This window comes from Papio anubis, chromosome 11 (assembly GCF_008728515.1).
Source record: "Papio anubis isolate 15944 chromosome 11, Panubis1.0, whole genome shotgun sequence".
NCBI classification, from domain to species: Eukaryota; Metazoa; Chordata; class Mammalia; order Primates; family Cercopithecidae; genus Papio; species Papio anubis.
The window spans coordinates 42,289,664-42,302,521 of record NC_044986.1 but is presented as its reverse complement, the minus strand read 5'-3'; the positions used below and the strand labels follow the sequence as shown (position 1 = coordinate 42,302,521).

General features: G+C 44.3%; 1 long non-coding RNA gene across 1 annotated transcript in view; it reads right to left on the bottom strand.

Moving 5' to 3' along the window:
- Window positions 1-2,896: 2,896 nt before the first annotated feature.
- Window positions 2,897-12,858, bottom strand: part of LOC103887651 — a 32,189-nt gene continuing 22,227 nt past the window's right edge. The window contains exon 3 of the long non-coding RNA XR_002524373.2: window positions 2,897-3,248. This is a non-coding gene — a long non-coding RNA (uncharacterized LOC103887651). The remainder of the gene's footprint in view (window positions 3,249-12,858) is intronic.

Here is a 12,858-nt window from a genome sequence, read left to right as displayed (position 1 = left end):
TGGGCAACCTAGCGAGACCCCAACTCGCAACATAGTGAGATTCCAGCTCCACACAAAATTTCTTTGAAAATTAGCTGGGCATGGTGACATGAACCTGTAGTCCCAGCTACTCTGGAGGCTGAGGCAGGAGGATTGCTTGAGGCCAGGAAATCAAGGCTGCAATGAGTTATGATTGTGCCACTGCATTCCAGCCTGGGTGACAGAGCAAGACACTGTCCCAAATAATAATAATAAAGAACCACAATGTGTTTGTGTGCTGCATGTTGCTATAGTTCAGTGAGTTCTCTGCCCATACCACCCCTGCTTCCAATTTCCCCTAAATGAGAGAGCCCTGTACAAGTAGTGTTTTGAGAAATGAAGGGATATAGGAAAGGAAGGAAGGGAGGGAGGGAGGGAGGAAGGAGGGAGAAGGAAGGAAGGAAGGAAGGAAGGAAGGGAGGGAGGGAGGGAGGGAGGGAAAGAACTCAAAATGTGATTCCTTCGTACCAACCAAATTATTTTTCAGTTAAAAAGCTAACAGTCAAGTGGTTTTGAACATGTAAAAAAAGGAAATATTGTTCTCATGAGCCCCCTTGAGGAACATACTGGAGGACTAACTCATGTGAATCACACAGTGAGCACAAAAATTGTATAAAAGGACTGGCAGTGAATTAGTAGATTTCATTTAACCACAGGTCTATTAAGAAAACACATGTGGGGATTAAGCTGACAGAAAAGAAGGCAAACACTATATGTTCCAACAATGTAGAAAAGATGTAACTAACCAAAGGAGAGAAAAGGGAAAGCAATGTGGTAGGTAATAGAGAAATACACAGATGCCCTTTTCTTTACAATACAATGAGTCAAAGGATGTCATTAAAAGCTGACAAGCCAAAGAAGAGAGACAGGTAAAGCATATTTCACAGCACAAAGATTAAAAACTAAGAATAATAATATTTTTGACTAAAATTAGGTGGTAAAAGAGAATGAGAAGTTTATAAAGGAAAAGGAATACATTGAAATACATTGATTTTATTATTGCTCACATTTGGAAATTAATAGGGACTCTATAATGGAGGATTAAGAATTAAGAATAGAAAACTATAAGTGGAAGATTAAGAATGTTAAACTAAGTTATAAAAGTAAACCGGGATGGGCACAGTGGCTCACGCCTGTAATCCCAGCACTTTGGGAGACCAAGGAAGGGCAGATCAGGAGTTCAATGTCAGCCTGGCCAACATAGCAAAAACCCATCTCTACTAAAAAAATACAAAAATTAGCTGGGCCCGGTGGTGCATGCCTGTAATCCCAGCTATTTGGGAGGCTGAGGCAGGAGAATCACTTGAACTGAGGAGGCAGAAGTTGCAGTGAGTTGAGATCATGCCACTGCCCTCCAGCCTGGGTGACAGAGTGAGACTCCATCTCAAAAAAAGGAAAAAAAAATCATAAATGTGGAAAATACACATAAACATTTTATTAATGAAAGAAGAAAGTCACCATTGTGTGACGTCTAATTAAATGATCTAGAGAACAATCTTCAGTGGCTGAATGTTTTTTATGAACTTTAAACAAAGAGATCAGGTTGGCAATATCTGAACCCACTAATCAAGTGCCAAAAATAAAACAACCAGATATTATGTGCCTGCTGATATAACTCAGCACTACCTTTGAAGTATTTTCACACAAAAAATTAATCAAAAATATGAATCTAAGGGATCAATTTGCAGGGTATGCAGAAGATAGAGGATAAATTACACAACACTGTGGGAAAGCAATCAGCCAAATTCAGAAGGGAGAAATGTTATAGGACAAATGATTCATGGAAAAAGATCAGAGAAAAGGAGATAATCATCGATTGAAAGCGAATAGGGAAAAAATATAAAATAGATACAACGTGTGGACTTGATTTTGATTCTGATTTGAAAACTAATGGGATCTAATTAAACTAAGGAGCTTCTGCACAGCAAAAGAAACTACCATCAGAGTGAACAGGCAACCTATAGAATGGGAGAAAATTTTTGCAATCTACTCATCTGACAAAGGGCTAATATCCAGAACCTACAAAGAACTCAAACAAATTTACAAGAAAAAAACAAACAACCCCATCGAAAAGTGAATGACTTTTCATTCACTTTTGAGAAATGAACAGACATTTCTCAAAAGAAGATATTTCTGCAGCCAACAGACACATGAAAAAATGCTCATCATCACTGGCCATCAGAGAAATGCAAATCAAAACCACAATGAGATACTATCTCACACCAGTTAGAATGGCAATCATTAAAAAGTCAGGAAACAACAGGTGCTGGAGAGGATATGGAGAAACAGGAATACTTTTACACTGTTTGTGGGACTGTAAACTAGTTCAACCATTGTGGAAAACAGTATGGCTATTCCTCAAGGATCTAGAACTAGAAATACCATATGACCCAGCCATCGCATTACTGGGTATATACCCAAAGGATTATAAATCATGCTGCTATAAAGACACATGCACACTTATGTTTATTGCGGCACTATTCACAATAGCAAAGACTTGGAATCAACCCAAATGTCCATCAGTGACAGACTGGATTAAGACAATATGGCACATATCACCATGGAATACTATGCAGCCATAAAAAAGATGAGTTTGTGTCCTTTGTAGGGACATGGATGCAGCTGGAAACCATAATTCTCAGCAAACTATCACAAGAACAGAAAACCAAACACCGCATGTTCTCACTCATAGGTGGGAATTGATCAATGAGATCACTAGGACACGGGAAGGGGAACGTCACACACTGGGGCCTATTATGGGGACGGGGGAGGGAGGAGGGATTGCATTGGGAGTTATACCTGATGTAAATGACGAGTTGATGGGTGTTGACGAGTTGATGGGTGCAGCACACCAACATGGCACATGTATACATATGTAACAAACCTGCATGCTGTGTACATGTACCCTAGAACTTAAAGTATAATAATAATAAAAAAAAAAGTAACTGAGCTTTCAAGCTATGATGTCTCCACGAGAATAAGCCTCTTGAAAAAGATCACCTTCATCCCTCTCAGGTAGAGAAGAAGGAACCCAAGAAGCACCCAGGGTAAAGCCCCAATTCCTACTGCATAGATGTAAAATGCCCAGGATGCGACACAGTCGCGTCGGCCTTCAGCCACGCACACACTGTGGTTATGGGTGTCGAGTGCTCTGCAGCTCTTAGCCAGTTTGCAGAAGGAAAAGCAAGGCTCACAGAAGGATGCTCCTCTGACAGCAGCACTGAAGGCACCTGCATCAACGAGAGTGGGAAACAATCCCAATAAACACGTTTTGGATACAAAAAATGGAGACAGACAGGGAAATTTGAATAAGGACTTGATATTAGTGGTATTTAGGAATTATTAATTATATATAATAATAATGGCATTCTTTATTGGTGGGTTTTGCTTTTTTTCTTTTCTATTACAGGCATATATTGAAATATTTGCAATATACATGCATATATTGCATATATTATGAGTGAAAGAAGATGCTGTCTGGGATTTGACTTTAAATGTCCAGGAAAAACCTACCCACCCGTTCTCTCACACACACATACAAAGGCCCTACACCCAGATGGCTTCCCAAGAGTATTCTACCAACCCTTTAATTTAATGTGATGGGTAATCATAATGCTATTGAATGTGTTCCAGAGTACTTGGAATGCATTCACTCACTTAATCCTCATACCAACCCTCTGAGGCAGGGATCATCCTCACTTTATATATGAGGCCACTGGGTAACAGGCTCAGGGAAGAATCTAGCCTACAGCCACACAGTTGGAGGTGGTGGAGACGAATTGTAAACCAGGAAACGCAATCTCAGAGCAAGTGCCCCTCACTTAGGGCAGCTCTGTATAATCCTTGTGAACAGCACCCTGGCGTTGTGCAGAACACACAGAATAACCTTCAAGAATGTACATGTGGGCCTACCTTAAAAACTATGCAGTTCAATCTTTCATAAATAAATGGATTAATATACAATAAATGAATGAATTTTCTTCATTTAGCCTTACGAGTTTCACCCTCAGCAAACGGACTCCCTAAATCTTGCCTTGTTTTCAAAAAGGCTGAATGCAGAGGTAGCCATGCCAAGACCACACTGACTGAGTCCCAGCAACCTCATTGCTAACTCTGCTTTACTGGTTGGGAACAAATCAGTTGTCAAAATTGCTTGATAGGAAATGAAGTGACTCTGGCCTAGTTCCTTTTGGCTACTCTGGCTTTCTCCAACCAAGAGGGACAGCGGTCGGCCTCCCTGTCAGAAACTCTGGCCTGAGATAAAGGAAAAAGCCACCAACACAGAAAGATGCAAAAGAAGCCAGAAGCCCACCTGCCCCAAATCATTCATCTCCTTGGACTGCTTCTGTGTGTGAAACTCTTGCCATTGGCTTCTCTTCCCTGGATTAAAGACCAGTTAAAATATGGATCTGTAAACTCAAGGTAAGAGCACAAAGGTAACTCTTGGTAACACTTTTCACATGAACACAGATTCCCTTATCAATGAGCTAAAAGAAAGTAGGAACAAGAGGAATTTGGGTCCAGATGAGAATGTTGAGGGGAGAAAGGAATCGTAAAAAGGCTCAAATGTGGAGCTATTTGTTGAGAAAAATCTGTCTTTGTCTGGTGCCATTTTGAAGGAAGGGATGGCTTGGGAAGACGGAGCCAGGTGGCATGTGGGCATTGGGTGACCAGCAGAGGAGGATCTGGGAGACCAGGAGCTATAACAGAAAAGACTTAGAGAGGTTGTGATTCTTTGGGGAGTTCCTCTCCAGTTCATATGATACCTGGTGAGCCCAGGCTGTCAGTCACAGTGTCTAACCCTGCCTCTTGATGAAAGACCACATGGCTGGGTGCGGTGGCTCACGCCTGTAATCCCAGCACTTTGGGAGGCCGAGGCGGGCGGACCACAAGGTCAGGAGATCGAGACCATCCTGGCTAACACGGTGAAACCCCATCTCTACTAAAAATGCAAAAAATTAGTCGGGCGTGGCGGCGGGTGCCTGTAGTCCCAGCTACTCGGGAGGCTGAGGCAGGAGAATGGCATGAACCTGGGAGGCGGAGCTTGCAGTGAGCCGAGATCGTGCCACTGCACTCCAGCCTGGGCAACAGAGCAAGACTCTGTCTCAAAAAAAAAAAAGAAAGACCACATGTTCCAGGCTAACCAATTAGACTCTTCGCTGAGATTGATACATGGATGGTAAGAGACAGAGGTCTGCCATCAACACCTTTTTAAAATAAATTTAAATTTAAAATAATTCAACCATGAAGTCCAGGCACAGTGGCTTGTGCCTGTAATCCCAGCACTTTGGGAGGCTGAGGCAGACGGATCACTAGAGGTCAGGAGTTTGAGACCAGCCTGGCCAACATGGGGAAACCCTGCCTCTACTAAAAAAATTAAAATAAATACAAAAATTAGGTGGGCATGGTGGCGGTGCCTGTAATCCCAGCTATTCGGGAGGCTGAGGCAGGAGAATTACTTGAACCGAGGAGGCAGAAGTTGCAGTGAGTTGAGATCACGCCACTGCACTCCAGTCTGGGTGACAGACTGAGATTCCATCTCAAAAAATAAATAAATAAATATTCAACCATGAAAAAGTAGCAATAATCATAGAATGATTTTAGTATGCCCTTCACCTAGATTAACATTTGGCTATATTTGCTTTATCAATCACTTTCTCTGTCTCACCTTCTCTGTTCATTTTACTTTATTACATTATGTAATACAGGATTTTTGTTGTCATGATTGAGCTATTTGAGAGCACATTGTAGACATCATGATCCTTTATCCTTAAATACTTTGCATTTACGTCTTAGGAACAAGAATACTCTTTTACATAATCACAATACAATGACCAAATTCAGGAAATTTGACATCGAAACAATTTTCTTATCTAATATACAGTACATTTTAAAGTTCTACTAATGGTCTTAATAATGTCTGCTATAATGAATTTTTCCCCATCTATCTCATCCAGGATCCAGGATGGCATATTGCACTCAGTTTTCATATCTCTTTAGTCTTATTTAATTTGAAGAGCACTTTAGCCTTTCTTTTACGACATTGACACTTTTTAAAAAAGAAAGGCCAGTTGTTCTGTAAAATGTTTCTTGGTGTAGGTTTGTTGGTTCTTCCTCATGGTTAGACTCCATTTACACACTTTTGGCAGGAGTACCAGCAGCTTTCTTTACTGTCATGGAGGCAGAGCCAGTCAAAGGAATGAGCCATAGAGAGGCAAGACAAGCAGAGAGGCAGAGGAAGAAAACCAACCTGGATGAGCCCCTTGATCCAGTAACTTGCTAGTTACATAAGACAATAAATTCCTCTTTTTTGCTTCAATCAATCTGAGTTGGTTTTGCGGCTACTCTGCCTCACTCACACCTTAGCCAATATGTGGGACCACATAGTGTCCTTCAAAAAGCCCCAAATTAGTAGGACCAACTCAGGTCTGACCAGAAGGACATATCCAAGGCAGCCCACATGAAATTGGCCATCTTCCCTAGTAATGAGTCAGAAGCCACACAGCAGTAACTGCTTTCCCTTGATTCTCGCCTTACAACCATGCCTCCACAGAAAGCCCATAACCTGCCGTGGCTTGTCCAAGCCCCAGTGACACAAAGAGGAATCTGGTTTATCAACATTTCCAGGAATACAGACTTTTTCTTCTCTCTGCCTTTGTCCCTTCGCTAGGGCCTCCCCCTCCTCTCTTTTGTGTATTAACTATGGTCACCAGATATCCTATCTCCATTTACCATTTACCTCAAGCTTGTCCAGTCCACAGCCTGCAGGCCGCATGCAGCCCGGGATGGCTTTGAATGTAAACTTTCTGAAAACATTATGAGATCTTTTTGGCAATATATTTTTTTAGTTCATCAGCTATCATTAGTTAGTGCATTTTATGTGTGGCCCAAGACAATTCTTCTTTTCCAATGTGACTCAGGGCAACCGAAAGACTGGACACCCCTGAACCTGCTGTCTCTTTACTATCTCATCATAATTAGTACAGTTGTGTAGAAGCTTTAGCCTCTGGAAGATGAGCGATTGAGTGGGTGCAGCCGGCTCTCCTCTGGGGGCATTTGGCCAGTCCATTCTCTTGGCTCCCCCGCCTGGATCCTTTTCTTGCCTGGGTGTTGTATGTGACCACCAGATCTGACCATTTCATCTACGTTTCCACTTTGTCAGTTATAATTTGCTATGTTTGCCTTTTCCATATCTACACATGGAGAGCACATTAGGTTGCTAGAACTGACAAAATAAAATGCCACAAACTGGGTGTCTTAACCAACAGAAGTTGATTTTCTTACAGTTCTGGAGGTGAGAAGTCTAAGATGCAGGTGTTGGCAGGTTTGGTTTTTAATGAGTCTCTTGCCTTGGCTTGTAGATGGCCTCCTTCTTGCTGTGCCCTCACAGGGTCTTTGCTCTGAGAATGCACATGTGTGGGTCCCAATTTTCTTTCCTTATAAGGGCATTAGTCAGATTGGAGTAGAGCCCTACCCCAACAGCCTCATTTTAACTTAATCACCACTTTAAAGGCCCGATCTCCAAATACAGTCACATTCAGAGATACTGGAAGTTAGGGCTTCAACATACCAATTTTGGGGGAAGGGGCCACAAGGCAGCCCATAACAGAGAGGAACACATCATGTCAGGAGTGCACCTGACCTGCATTCAACTTAACCCCACTCAAAATTACTCAAGCAATAAATACATTTAATTATCTCACATAACAACAACAAAAAAGTGTGGCAATATTTTGTCCCTGGAATGGTGCATTGACTTAAAGATATTACCAAAGACCTCATTTCTTTTCACCTTCCCATATGCTGCCTTTGATATATTGAGGTTTTGTCCTTGCACTTGTCATAAGATGGCGGCCAGGATTCCAGATATTATCACAACACTTTCCCCTTAGAATTTATTGGCTACGGTTGAGTCATGCGGCCACTCATAGCTGCAAGGGAGGCTGAGTAAGCAAGTGTCAGATATAAAATTGATTGTATGCACGCCGGGTGCTGGGATTACACCTGTAATCCCAGGACTTTGGGAGGCCAAGGTGGGTGAATCACTTGAGGCCAGGAGTTCAAGACCAGCCTGGCCTACATGGCGAAACCCCATCTCTACAAAAAATACAAAAATGAGACAGGCATGGTGGCGCACACCTGTAATCCCAGCTACTTAGGAGGCTGAAGCACAAGAATCGGTTGAACCCAGGAGGTGGAAGTTGCAGTGAGCCAAGATCATGCCACTGAACTCCAGGCTGGGTGACAGAGCAAGACTCTGTCTCAAAAAAAAAAAAGCATTGATTGTATGCAGAAAAGAATTAACATAATAGGCCTAAGACAGCTATTCCGAGGAAGGCCTGCTTACAAGGTTGGCCCTTGGTTGGCATCTGGGAACTTGGATTTTTGGAGGGGTCCAACCATTGTCCGAACTGATAAGCATGGTTCACTGTGCTGAAACTGTGTGTGCAAACAATATGGTATGTGCTGAACACCTGCTTGTTTTTTCTGGAGGTCTGGAATGTTAGTATATACTAGGCAAAGGGTGCCTGCGTGACCAGCCCCCATTAGAAACCCTGGGCAATGTGTCTCTAATGAGCTTCACTGAGAGACAACATTTCACATGTACTGACAACTCCCTGAAGAAATGAAGCATGGCCTGCGTGACTCCAATAGGACAGAACTCTTAGAAGCTTGTGTCTGATTTCCTGTAGTCCTTGCTCCATGCACCTTTCCCCTTTGCTGATTTTGCTTTCAGTGTATCAGTTTATTGTAATACATCTTAGCCATGAGTGTGACTATATGCTGAATCCTGTGAGTCTTCCTAGCAAATCACTGGCCTGGGAGTGATCTCGGGGACCCTGACACAGATAGTCACAATGGTCTTAGACCAAGAATGATTCATTTTCTGGGGACTGGTCACCTTGGGGTTCTGTCAGTGGAGAGGAAGAGTGGTATGGCTGTGGGAAGTGACACAGTGTCTGCCACACAAATTGGTATTTCACTGAAAGATGTACTTACCAGAAGAATGAGGACACCTAAAGACATCTGTAGGGGTTTTGTCACTTGCAACCAGATTCTCTGACTCATTGTGATAAAGATGCTTATTACAATTGGAACAGAAATCTAAATGGTAAGACATTTTACTGATAATCTCATTCAAATCTACCCTCCTTGACCCCTTATTCTGTGGGAAAAGAGACCATAATACCATGGAGAGAAAGTACGGGGACAATTCCAAATGCCAGTGGCAGGATGACCAGCATGATGCCCCCTGGCAAGCAAGCTTGCCCTCTGAAGAAGGGTGAACGCTCCCATGCTTGTAAATACTGGAGGCTCAGTGGATTGTCTTGAGAGGAGGGAGTCCTGATCAATTTAGTGATTGGTTCTTTATGTTTGTTTGTCTCATTTTAAGACAAAGTCTCACTCTGTTGTCACCTAGGCTGGAGTGCAGTGGTGAAATCTCAGTGCACTGCAACCTCCGCCTACCAGGTTCAAGTGATTCTCCCATCCTCCCACCACAGCCTCCCAAGTTGCTGGGACTACAGGCACACACCACCACACCCAGTTAATTTTTGTATTTTTAGTAGAGAAGGGGTTTCACCATGTTGCCCAGGCTGGTCTCAAACTCCTGACCTCAGTGATCTACCTGCTTTTGCCTCCCAAAGTGCTGGGATTACAGGCATGAGCCATGGTGCCCAGCCTCAAGTGATTTGTTCTTATATCAGAAAATGAGCAGGAGAGCTGAGCCCCAAATCCATTTCCATGCTGATGTTTTCCCATCCTCAATAATCATCTGCCTGTATGTGGAAAGGGAAAATGCAAATGGCTCCATGCAACTGAACACCCAAGTGTTTGCCATAGTATTGGCAAAACACAGCATGGCCAAACATGTAAAATAGCCCCAGAGAATGCCATTTTGCTCAAAAAGACCTTGGGGGAATATCTGGCCTTTCCCTACCCTGAATCTCTTTGACTACAATTTGCCCATTTTTTATCAATCAGTAATCACATTTCTGGGTTCTGGGGCTGAGACAGAGATGGAAGAAAGTGAAAGTCACGGTTCATGCCCTTATAGAGCCTACATATAGCTAGACCAAAAACAATGAGAAGCAAAACTGTGGGTGCTCTGAACTGAACATGCAGTGGGAACTAAGGAATGATGTAGTCAGGCTGAAGTGACCAGGGAGGTTTCCTGGGGACAGGACTTGAAGATGAGTTGACTTTAGACTAATGCTGGGGAGTGGGAACTGACCTGGGCGGCAAAGCAAGGCAGAGAGGTAGAGATGAACTCTGAACGTTCAGGGCTCACCAGGGAGACTCAGAGGGAAGCCTGGTCAGAGAATAGGACAAGACCAGGGAGAGAAGATCTTGAGAACAGATGAAGGGCAGAGTGAGGAGTTTGAATTTGATGAGGCCTGCCATCTACTGGCAGCTGACGCAGGCTCTTGGGCAGTAGTGTGGCCTTGGTCCCGCTGAGGTGGGCAGGGGGAGCTAGAGACAAGGAGAATCTCTAGGGGCCCCCACCCCTGAAACAGAAGCCTGAGTTTCAAAGTGGTTGGAGGCGGGAGAGGAGAGTCAGCGAGAACAAAGATGGACAGATTGGGGAAACATAAACGAAGGTAGGAAGAGTGGAGCTCCAAGAGTAAATGCAGAGAGTGGACACAGAGGCCAAGAGGCTTGGCTCCAGGGCTTTCTTTCGAGGAGACCAGAATTTCCCCTTGTGCAGGCTGAGGACATATACGCATGCTCCTCATTCCCATTAAGCCTCACACTGACACCCCAAGATGGTTAGGAAGTGGCTTGGCAAGGTCCCTCCCAGGCCTTTTGGAAATCTCCATGAAGGAGTATCTGTTTCTCCTTCCCATTCTTCCTTCTCCTTCCCCAGCCCCTGACCCACCCCTTTCTCTTTCCCTCTCTCCTTCTACCCCTCCTCCTCCTATTCGAACTTTCTGGCTTCTGCAGGAAAAGCAGCCACAGTTTCTTCCCACTGCCCCTCCAACCCCACCCCAGTGCTTGGAGGACAGATCCACCCCTTTGCTGGGTTCTGGAAGATTCTAAAACACTTCGGCCTGCTGCTCCCACCAGCCTGGCTCCTGCTGCGTCCCCAGAAACCTGTCCAAAAAGAAGGGTTCAGAGCACATAGGGACCTCCTCTTGCCCTCCAAACCCCCAAGCTGCTGCTAACCAGCTTGTGGAGAGAGGGGACGAAGCGACATTTAGGGCAGGAAGAGCATCAGCCAGCTAGCACAATCAACTTCTATTGCTAAGCGAGCATGTATGCTCAGGCCTGTGGCCAGGTACAGGGCGCACAACTCTCTGTCCGCCCTCCTGTGTCTCCTCAAGGGAGCAGGGCTGTCTCTTCTCACATGTGTGTGCACACACATCCACACACACAGGAACTCACGTGACATTAGGAAAAAGTCATTCTAACCGCCCCCCACATTGGTCTCAATGGGTTCTTGCAGCTGTAAATGGGAATTAGAAAGCCTAGATCAGCACAGAAACCAGCCGTAACCAGTTGGCTGAGCCATGGTCAAGTAAATTAATAAATCCTGGTACCTGAAAAAAATCTAGATATCAGGAATAATGGGGCAGGGGAAGGAAACTGGTTCTACCTGTAGAATATAACTGACCAGCACAGGCTGAGATTTCTTTTTTTGTTTGTTTGTTTGTTTGTTTGTTTTTGAGACAGAGTCTTGAACTGTCGCTCAGGCTGGAGTGCGACGGCACCATCTCAGCTCACCGCAACCTCCACCTCCCGGGTTCAAGTGATTCTTGTGCCTCAGCCTCCCAAGTAGCTGGGATTACAGGCGCCCGCCACCACGCCCAGCTAATTTTCTGTATTTTTAGTAGAAACGGGGTTTCACTATATTGGCCAGGCTGGTCTCAAACTCCTGGCCTCATGATCTGCCCACCTCAGCTGCCCAAAGTGCTGGGATTACAGGTGTGAGCCACTGCGCCTGGCCCAGGCTGAGATTTCTAAGCCCCATCCTTTGTGCAGCTGGCCTCCCAGAAGAACCATTTCCTACTGCACACAGCGCTCTACACACTGGAAGCACTGCACAAACACTGTGCAGGGGGCTGCAGATTTTCCTGGAGAAGGCTCTAAACCACCACTGGTCTTGGCTGCAAGGAAGCAGCCTCTCTCACTTGTAATTTATCCAAGGCCATTTGGTTAAGCCAGGAGCCCCAGAGCAGCCCACACCTGCAAGGCAGGTGATCTTTATGTCAAAACTTTCAAGTAGGTATACACCCTTGAGGTTTCTTTCCAAAGCGCAAAGGTTGGATGATGTGACCACTGTCTGGAATTTGTGCCAAAAGTTCTGCTCTCTTTTGAGACTCCCTTCCCCGTACATACAAATATGCAACACACATAAACACAAAGTCATGTATGGACGTGTGTACACACATCAACATAGTCATGTGCACACATAATTACATACTTTCTTTTTTATTCAACTACATGTGCAGTTCACAATAGGGTTCACACTCCTGTGAGAATCTAATGCTGCTGCTGATCGGACAAGAGGCGGGGCTCAGGCAGTAATGCTCACTGGCCCGCTGCTCACCTCCTGCTGTGTGGTCCAGTTTCTAACAGGCCAGGACCAGTACTGGTCCACGGTCCAGGGGTTGGGGGCCCTGTCTTAACATAATCAGTGTTAGCAGTTTGCAGCATATCTTTCTGTATCTTTCTCTGTACTGATGCAAACATATATAAACATTCATCAAGAAATGTTAGATCTAAAAATAGGATTATTACTAAATTTCTTTTTCAGCAATTTGCATCTTTAACACTATATCTGGGACATTCCTTCAGCTCGGAACATATGGGTCTAACTCTTCCTAATAGCCAAGCACA